Consider the following 10,000-nt stretch of genomic DNA (forward strand, 5'->3'; position numbering starts at 1 on the left):
TACCGATAACTGATTACCAAAGGTGATTACAAAATGGAGGGAAGTCTGGAGCCGATGCCGCCATGAATATTTCCAAAATTTTTTGCGAAGCTCTGATTAAATCCTCGAGAGCGACACGTCGAGCCTTAGATGTGACGGCGTGGACTCTGACCTGACCCCTTGAGCGTCACATCAAAGGCCAGGGGGGGGGGGACATACTACTCAGGGGTCGTACCGTCCAGGTTCAAGGGTCGTCACGTCACGTTGAAGAGGTTTGGTTCAGACTTAATTAGTCAACCTTTTTTTTTTTTTTTCTTTTTTATCCTCCCAGCCAGTGATTCTAATATGGTGCGAGGCTGTGAGGCAGGCAGTGTATGAGGAGGAGGAGGAGGAGGAGGAGGAGGGAAGGTTTTATGAGTGTGTCGATGAGGTCATCTTGAGTGAGTGTGGGGTGAGGGAGGGTAGGATAGTTTTGCTTTTGAGGAGGAGGGGGTGGTGGCTGCTCCTTGTTTAGCGTGTTGGTGGTATATGTAATTACCAAGAGGCACTGATGGGGTAATTATCTCAGTCACTTATCTGCTGGAGGACAGTAAGTGGATAGGACAGATCACGAAGCCATGATGGTCTGTGACGAGGTCATCTGCTGGAGGACGGTGATCATATTTTACATTCCTAGAATATATAGATGGACACAGAATAGTAAAGATGTAAAATCCTCCCCTCCCTACTCATCACCAGTGATGGAGACAGGATAGTAAAGCAGAAGGGCTCCTCCTCCCTCTCCCACCCACCACACCGTGTGGAGACAGGGGAATAAAGCAAGACGCAAACGAAAGGGAATAGAATACTCATCACATCTCTAGAAATGTTACCTAGTATAGACACTGAAGACGTCCTTGCTTATATGTCTTTATTTTGGGTGGGTTCTTACGACGCCCTGTTGCTTTGGTCGTCCAGTATCACCCTTCCATCATCATTCTTCATCATCCAACTTCACTATCATCTTCACCATCATCTCCCCACCCGCCATCATCACCTCCCCACCCACCTTCACCATCGTCTGTGGCTCCCCCTGTGTTCCATTCTCTGTGCGCTTGTATCTTTTGGAATGTTCATTGAATCTCTTTGTTTATCGCCTTCTCTGTTTTCTTATCTTCGTCTCTTTGTCTGTAAATCTAATTGTATCTCTCTCTCTCTCTCTCTCTCTCTCTCTCTCTCTCTCTCTCTCTCTCTCTCTCTCTCTCTCTCTCTCTCTCTGACTCAAAGTGACTTCAATCAGCCCCACAGTAGGTCTTTTCAACTTTTGGGTCCCATTTTCCCCTCTTGATCGATCATCATAAAGTGATGAGGGTATGTTGACTTGGAACAACAAAGAAAAAAGAAAGAGAAAGAAAGCAGACACAGGCACAAATGCTGAGGGAAAGAGAGACTGAATTTAGGGGAGGAAAAAAAAAAAGTAGATTTACGGAAATAAAGCAAGGAAGACGCGAACAGAGGAATAAAGAGAGACATTAGAAGAAGAATGACACAGGAGGAAGAGATGAAACTGATAACTGCGATAATTGATAAATAAAGAGACAGATAAGTAGGGAGGATGATTAATGTAGAGACGTTGGGTAACTAACTGTCAGAGGATGTGTGAAAATGGATGTCATGTGGGCCATACCGGTCAGCCTCTTCGCCGCCGCCGCAGATGCTCTGGCATTCAATGGTAGATGGGGGGCGGTAAGGCGAAGGGCTGTGCCGCTACCCAGAGCATGTGGGGTCGAGACGAGCGCCAGGGCAGGAGTTCCAGATATCCAGCAGGTATTATAGCCTCCCTTGGTGGTGCTGTTGTCCTCATGGAGGCAGTGGTTCGGTCCAGCGTGGCTGAAGTTGTGTTTTCCATTGTGGGGTTTTTTTTCGTCCCAGCTGCCTCCACGCGGTCCCACGGAAGTGCGGGTCCTGGAAGACGACCCGCAGAATCATCGCAGACCCGAGGGTGTGGAGATGATTCACTGAGGGGCTCGCGCGCGTGTGCGTGTTTGCACCTGTTCGCTGGAGGGTCACCGGGAGGAAGACGGGAGAGCTAACTCGGTGATGTGCGTTGTGCCAGTACCATCACGTCTCGACCTCATCGTCCGGTCATATCGCTCGTGTTTGCCCGCTGGTGAAGGGACGATGAAGTCCCTGACGATGTAGATCAGTCTTGGGTAAGAGCTGATCATCTGGTGAGGAGAGGGAGGAGGGGAAAAAAGAGGGCGTGGCGTCAAGGGCATCCCGTGGTATTGACACTGTCTTCCAGGCGTTTCAAGTCTTTGAGGGGGGGAAAAGTGATATCGAAGATCCTGAAACTCAAGGGCACCCCCGTGTCAAGATTCTCTCTCTCTCTCTCTCTCTCTCTCTCTCTCTCTCTCTCTCTCTCTCTCTCTCTCTCTCTCTCTCTCTCTCTCCCTCCCTCCCTCCCCTCGGGGTTCGTAGCTGGGGAGCTCCTGCCAATATTGCGAATAAGCTGTCGACAGTCTCAGTGGTGTGGAGATGATCTCGCATCAGGTGGGAGGAGGAGGGTTGAGCGGGTGGAGGGGAAGAGAGAGAGAGAGAGAGAGAGAGAGAGAGAGAGAGAGAGAGAGAGAGAGAGAGAGAGAGAGAGACCTTACGACTCGCTGAGATCATTTGCAAAATGAATTTCAGAGATGAACATCTTTTCCCGGGGTTGGCGGGAGGAGGTAGAGGGAATTTCTGGTCTCTCTCCTCGCCGGTCGGCCATCAGGTTTGTCTCGACTCGCCTCCCTCTCCCACGATCTCCTCTTCTGCGATATTCACTATTGAGTTAGTGAAAGCCTCGCCTTGGCCTGGCTTCAGGTATACTTTCCCCACCCATCCAACTCTGAGCCAGCCACGCCATTCACCCCCCTAGTGAACCCACTCATCTACCCACGCCCGACCGACGCCCCACAATGTTAACCCAGTCCTACCGTACCCTATAAGCCAGCCCCATCCACCGTCCACCCCGCACAAACACAATCCACCGCCCACCCCGCACAAATCCCATCCACCGCCCACCCCGCACCCAGCCTCATCCACCGCCCATCCCGCACCCAGCCCCATCCACCGCCCACCCAGCACCCAGCCCCATCCACCGCCCACCCCGCACCCAGCCCCATCCACCGCCCATCCAGCACCCAGCCCCATCTCGCTAAGCCAGCCCTATCCCATCACCCTCCCAAAAAAGCCAGTCCTCTCTCACACAGCCACCTACCTGTTCCTCCTCTTCCTTCGCCGGCCTGTGGGAGAGACGTAACTCACCATGGTCGCTACAGTTTGGGCAGCAAAATAGCTATAGAATCCCACCCCTTTAGGAGGAATGGAGGGAGGATAGAAGCCACTATAGATAAACCCCCTCCCCCCAGAAAAAATAAGATACATAGTAAGGACCCTTTTTATTGGAAGAACCGTCCCTTATACACGGTCACAATATGGAAATCCAGAGTCCGAATCATATTATATTTTTCTTCCTATGGAATTCCACACAGGAATATTTTACATGTATTCCCTAAACCTCAAGGAATATTTTTTTTTTATATATTTTTTCAGTTGAGAAAGAATTCCTTCTTTTTAGAAAACGATACAAAAGTATTTTTAGTCTTAATTGTACTAGTTCAGTAGTAGGAATAAACATAATGCTTAAAAGGCAATATATATATATATATATATATATATATATATATATATATATATATATATATATATATATATATATATATATATATATATATACAGGGTGTCCCAAAAAAATGTACTCACGTTTTGACATCCCATAACTCACTGATTTTTTTTTCTTTTTTCAGATCCAATTGACTCTAAAAAAAAAAAAATTCAGTGAGTTATAGGGTGTCAAAAAGTGAGTACAGTTTTTTTTTTGGTGGGGGAAACCCTGTATATATCAGGTACACAGTGAACCTTCGTGCACTGGAAGGAGAGAATATATCGAGGTAATTTCTCCACACAGACACGTCCACGACGCTTCTAAGAACACAGTTCATACCTTGTTATACGAGGTCAGCTGACCTCACGACCGATCGACTTGACAACACATCACACGAGAATATATATATATATATATATATATATATATATATATATATATATATATATATATATATATATATATATATATATATATATATATATATTATCCCTGGGGATAGGGGATTAAGAATACTTCCCACGTATTCCCTGCGTGTCGTAGAAGGCGACTAAAAGGGGAGGGAACGGGGGGGCTGGAAATCCTCCCCTCTCGTTTTTTTTTTTTAATTTTCCAAAAGAAGGAACAGAGTGGGGCCAGGTGAGGATATTCCCTCAAAGGCCCAGTTCTCTGTTCTTAACGCTACCTCGCTAACGCGGGACATGGCGAATAGTTTGAAAGAAGAAAATATATATATATATATATATATATATATATATATATATATATATATATATATATATATATATATATATATATATATATATATATGAGAGAGAGACCCCCCCATAATTCAGTTATCAGTTACTATCGTCAATCACTTTATCATTATTTACCCCACTGTGGAAAGAGCATGTCAAGTCTCTCACCACTAGCGATAATATTGTCCCACTGAAAAAACAAAAACAAAATGCTTCAAGTTATTCCCTCACTGTGATGAAAATGGGGAATTTAATCCAGTTTGTGTAATCTTCTTCGCTCCCCAATCCACTTAACGAAGCATGGAGTAATCCCCCATTCCCTAATATCCCCTTACCTATTCCACTTACCTAATTCCCATTACCTAATCCCCATTCCTGCCACACAACCTCAGCGCCTCCCAGTTCGCTGGGTGGGTCGCATGATGCAAGCTCAGGCCTTCGAATCCCACAAGCTAAATGACTTTTCTCAGTCGTTTATTTAACCTACGGATGAACATTGTGTCACTAAGACTTGGTTAAGTTTGGGTTTATATATATATATATATATATATATATATATATATATATATATATATATATATATATATATATATATATATATATATGTTCGCCATTTCCCACGTTAGCGAGGAAGCGTTAAGAACAGAGGACTGAGCTTGAGATGGAAAATCCTTACTTGGTCCCCTTCTCTGTTCCTTCTTTCGTGTGTGTGTGTGTGTGTGTGTGTGTGTGTGTGTGTGTGTTTGTGTGTTAGTGTTTATTAAGCCCTGCTTAGATCTACGTCAATAGATTCGTACCAGTAATCATATCAAACAAGAGGGAAACTTATCACATTTTTTTTTCCCCTCCCTCCTCTCTCGTTCTTCAACCTCACTCCTCTGAGTCCAGACGGGAAAGGCTGGAATGGAAACCCTTGAGAGAAATCGCTCCTTTGATGTCGTCTGGAAAATTTCGGCAAATGATGTGCTTTTTTGTTGTTATTTTGTTCCTTTTTTTTTTTGTTTTGATATGCTGACATTTTCCTCTAACGAATTATTTTTTTTTCTTTTCTTTTTTTTTTTCACGTTGGCCGTAATTATGAATTAGCACAACCGTGAAAAATACATGGTATCTGAGTTCAAAGGTGGTTGAGGCGGTAAGGGGGGTCCAGTTTCGAAAATATTTTAGACCAACGCTTGAATTACCTTTTGATTATATTACGTCCTGAAATTATATATACATATCCTTTTGATTATATCACATCCTACACTTGAGTTACCTTTGGTTTACACATCTCTCTCTCTCTCTCTCTCTCTCTCTCTCTCTCTCTCTCTCTCTCTCTCTCTCTCTCTCTCTCTCTATATCTATCTATCTATCTATCTATCTATCTATCTATATATATATATATATATATATATATATATATATATATATATATATATATATACATTTTGCGCAGGTAGGCGACGGTGCAATATAGAAATATTGTTCTCCAGTCTAGCTAGGTTCCTACCCTGCCCTCCTGACCTCCACCACATATATATAAATCAGACCAGAAGGCTTTCATATCTACGAGAAGGAGAGGACGCATTCGTGCGTCATGCTGACGTATGGCGTCATTAATCACACGGGGATGATATGGAATTACCGAGTGATGAATTGGTCCGATTCTTGACTCGGCTCTGTGTTAATGTTGAGAAATTTGCTGTAAGTCAACCGTTATATATATATATATATATATATATATATATATATATATATATATATATATATATATATATATATATATATATATATATATATATGTGTGTGTGTGTGTGTGTGTGTTTGTGTGTGTGTATGTGTGTGTGTTTGTGTGTTTGTGTGTGTGTGTGTGTGTGTGTGTGTTTGTGTGTGTGTGTGTGTGTGTGTGTGTCATCCCTCAGGGTCAAGTGCAGCAACTCAGAAGAGATCACAGGTCATATAGCCTGCCAGTTGCATGTGTTTCTTTGCAAGTCAGCAGTTTGTGTGATTGGGGTCAAATAACCTCTTCCCACGGGTGGGCACTGGAACTGATGGAGTCTCTCTCTCTCTCTCTCTCTCTCTCTCTCTCTCTCTCTCTCTCTCTCTCTCTCTCTCTCTCTCTCTCTCTCTCTCTCTCTCTCTCTCTCTCTCTCTCTCTCTCTCTCTCTCTCTCTCTCTCTCTCTCTCTCTCTAATCCAAACCTTTGACCTCCTTATTTCACCAAAGTCTCCATTCTCCTTCCATCACCATCTACCTTCTTCTTTTTTCCCTCCCTCGCACTTTCCCTTAACCTTCATCCTTACCCAAACACCTTTCCCATCAACGCATCCCCCTCCCCCCCTTCCTCCTCTCTATGGGTCCTAGCTATATTTCCTTCCCCCTCCCCCCCCCTCCCCCCGCGTGGCTGTGTTTACCTGTGTGACGTCACGTGGTGGTGGTGGTGGTGGTAGCCCTGCCCTCGCTTGCCACTGGCCCGGCCCGTCAGTAGTCCTCTGGGGCTGGTGTTGAGAAGGTGTGGTGTGTTGACGCTGCGTCTCTCTCTTCCCCCTTCCCCTCCTCCTCCTCACCACCGCATTCCCTCGCCTTCCCGTGGCCTGGCTCCTCCTCTCCCGCGCGGGAATGCTTAACACACTCGCTTAACTCCTCCCTCTCCTCCAACAAGAACGTCTTCGAAAACGAGTCCAGCGTCCCCGTGTAGTTGTGGGCGGTCATCAAGTCAACACGAAGAGAAAGGGGGTCGTTGTTGTTATAATTTTTTTTCTTTCCTGATCGTCCTAACGACCCAATTTGCCTTGGTGATTTGGTTCACGTGTTAGTGATAACAACCTTATGGTGTTTTGTTTTTTTTTCCCTCGTTCTCGTGTGAGTGGGAATAAGAGAACCACGTATGTTTCACGAGTTGGTGTGTGTGTTAAATGGACAGTTCTTTACTTAGTTGGACTAGGATGGAGTGGAGGAAAGACATGTAAAATCAGTGAAGTGAAGAAAAGAGCGAGACTGAATATAAGTAAGAACAAGATTCCGTAAGCTCCCACCAGCTTACCGTTTTCTTTCCTCATAGAAGACGGTAAATTACACAGGGAACAGGAAGACGAGACTCGGATATCATCCTTATAGACGTGTTTCTTAAGACGGGAAGGGTCGGGGCAAGACAGTGCTTCATCATACCTCCACCCTGTATTGAGAACGTATTAATGAAGCGCCGAAAACTCGAATATTTCGACTAAGAAATTCTATGAAATATTCTTGGACAATCTAAGGTGTCACATCGAACTCCCTCAAGATTAAAGTTAAGAAAATAAAAGGATTCACTTCGTTGAATGTTATAGACATTTGAATCTAAACACTTGAGAGTACGAATGCTCTTGGAGACACTGGTTTTGGTACATATTCATCCAGTCAGCGTATTACAAACGTGATGAAGGGCTGGCCTGGTGGGAAGTGTGTTTAAATCCACTTTGCTAGAGTGGACTTGACACGATATTCCTCACGTTCATTGAGTGATCAGTGGGCGAAAAAAAAAAGAACAACCACATTAATCTCATTACTCGTTGCTGTTTTTTGAAATGAGCCTAACAGACACACTCACAAGTCAGTCCCTCATCGCTAAGTGCGTTGGAACACTCACTCTCTTCACTCACACTCATAGTTTACATCTCAGGTCTTCCAGAAGTCAATACAATTTTTTTTTCTTTTCTGTTTTGAGACACAAATGATCCGAAACTTCGTAAACCGATACTGAATGATGTGTTTTCAAGTTCACTTGATCACGCCTGTAAGGACACACACACACACACACACACACACACACACACACCAGTCGCAAGTCTTTGTAAAAACCAAATTCTTTCTTTTTATGTACTCATTGATCAGAACATTGTTAAATCATTGCTCATATCGATAAAACACTGATTACAGCTTTGTTAAAACACTAACCAAAAGCTTTGCTAAAACACCGATCACGCTTGTTAAAACACTGACCACAAGCTTTTTGAACCACCAACTGATAGCTAGCATCATAAACCACTAACGGATAATCAGCATCTTAAACCATCAGTTGATCACCAGCATTATAAACCACTCACTGATCAGACACTTGCCCAAACCACCTACAGATCACAAAGTTGTTAAACCACTAGTAGCTGATTCAGAACCTTGTTAAACCACCTAATGATCACAGAGTTGTTAAACCACTAGTAGCTGAATCAGAACCTTGTTAAACCACTTATTGATCACAGGCTTCTTAAACCACCCACCTACCACTCACAACCTCGCCAAACCACTCACAGCTGATAACACGCACTTCCAAACCACCTAATCCTTCACCAACTTGTCAAACCACTCACAGCTGATCACGACCTTGTTAAAACCCCCCCCCTCGTCCCCCGCTCGATCACCAAGCATCATCATTTCCATATCCACCCCACACTTCACCCTGACCTTGTCGCCCCGCTCGCCGACCCCCAAAGGCTATCCATCCGTGAGGTGGAGAAAGAAGCACTTGGACACCATACCCTTTAAGTGCATCGCGGAGGGAGGGAAGAAGGGAGGGAGGGAAGAGGACATTATCGAATCCCTCCCCCCCTGTGAACAAGGCCATGTAATGCCTCCCCTCCCTCGCTTAACATGGCCTCCCGTCCACACGGATGGTGAAGACAGAGACGATGGTGATGATGGTGAAGACAGAGACGATGATGGTGATGGTGAAGACAGAGACGATGGTGATGATGGTGAAGACAGAGACGATGGTGGTGATGGGGGAACTGGAAATCTAATGAACAGAACATGGTAAGTGGATACAGCAGGTGTCTCGTGTTTGTACAATCGTTTACCGTGTGGTTCGTTGTCTCGATAATTGATTTATCGAGACTTTCATATATATATATATATATATATATATATATATATATATATATATATATATATATATATATATATATATATATATATAATCACTTAATTCTGATCATATATAATAAGTTGTTCTCATCGTCTATAAATGAATTCCTCTTTTTCATCCTTCTTTAAGTTACTGATTGTAATTGTCAGTTATCAGTCTTCGATAACTTACTCGCAGTTCGTCATCACATACTCGAAATCACCCTCAGCGCCGTGGGGGCACTTCCAGCCCCAAAGGGGCCCACCGTACCCTGCTTCCGCGTGGAGTGCATGATTTCCATAGAGTAATCCTAGCACTAGATTATAGTTATCATAACGTTGATAACAATAATGATAATAGCAATGGTGGTAGCAGTAATAATGATAATGATAATAATTGTCATGGTAATGATCATGATATTGATAATAGTAATAATAATAATGATGATTATTATAATGATAATTATAATGATTATGATAATAATAGTAATCATTATGATAATAATGATAATAATGATAATGGTAATAATAATGATAATAATGATAATAATAATAATAATAATGATAATAATAATAATGATAATGATAATGATGATAATGATAATCATTATAATTATAATGATAGCGAATATAATGATAATGAAGACACAGACCCACATCTGAGTACTGGATCATCCCGCTTCACCCCACGTCGTCAGTGAAGCGGGAAGCGGTCCAGACTACACATAAACTTTAC

General features: G+C 43.3%; 1 protein-coding gene across 3 annotated transcripts in view; it reads left to right on the forward strand.

Moving 5' to 3' along the window:
• Window positions 1-10,000, forward strand: part of LOC139767193 (dopamine receptor 1-like) — a 454,968-nt gene that overhangs the window by 354,180 nt on the left and 90,788 nt on the right. The window contains exon 1 of one of the 3 annotated variants that reach the window (XM_071696309.1): window positions 6,904-9,174. The exons of the other annotated variants lie outside the window; for them this stretch is intronic. The gene's annotated coding sequence lies outside the window, so the exon portion shown is untranslated. Of the gene's footprint in view, window positions 1-6,903; window positions 9,175-10,000 lie in introns of those variants that run through there. 3 annotated transcript variants of the gene reach the window in all.

Source organism: Panulirus ornatus, chromosome 59 (assembly GCF_036320965.1).
Source record: "Panulirus ornatus isolate Po-2019 chromosome 59, ASM3632096v1, whole genome shotgun sequence".
Classification (NCBI taxonomy): domain Eukaryota; kingdom Metazoa; phylum Arthropoda; class Malacostraca; order Decapoda; family Palinuridae; genus Panulirus; species Panulirus ornatus.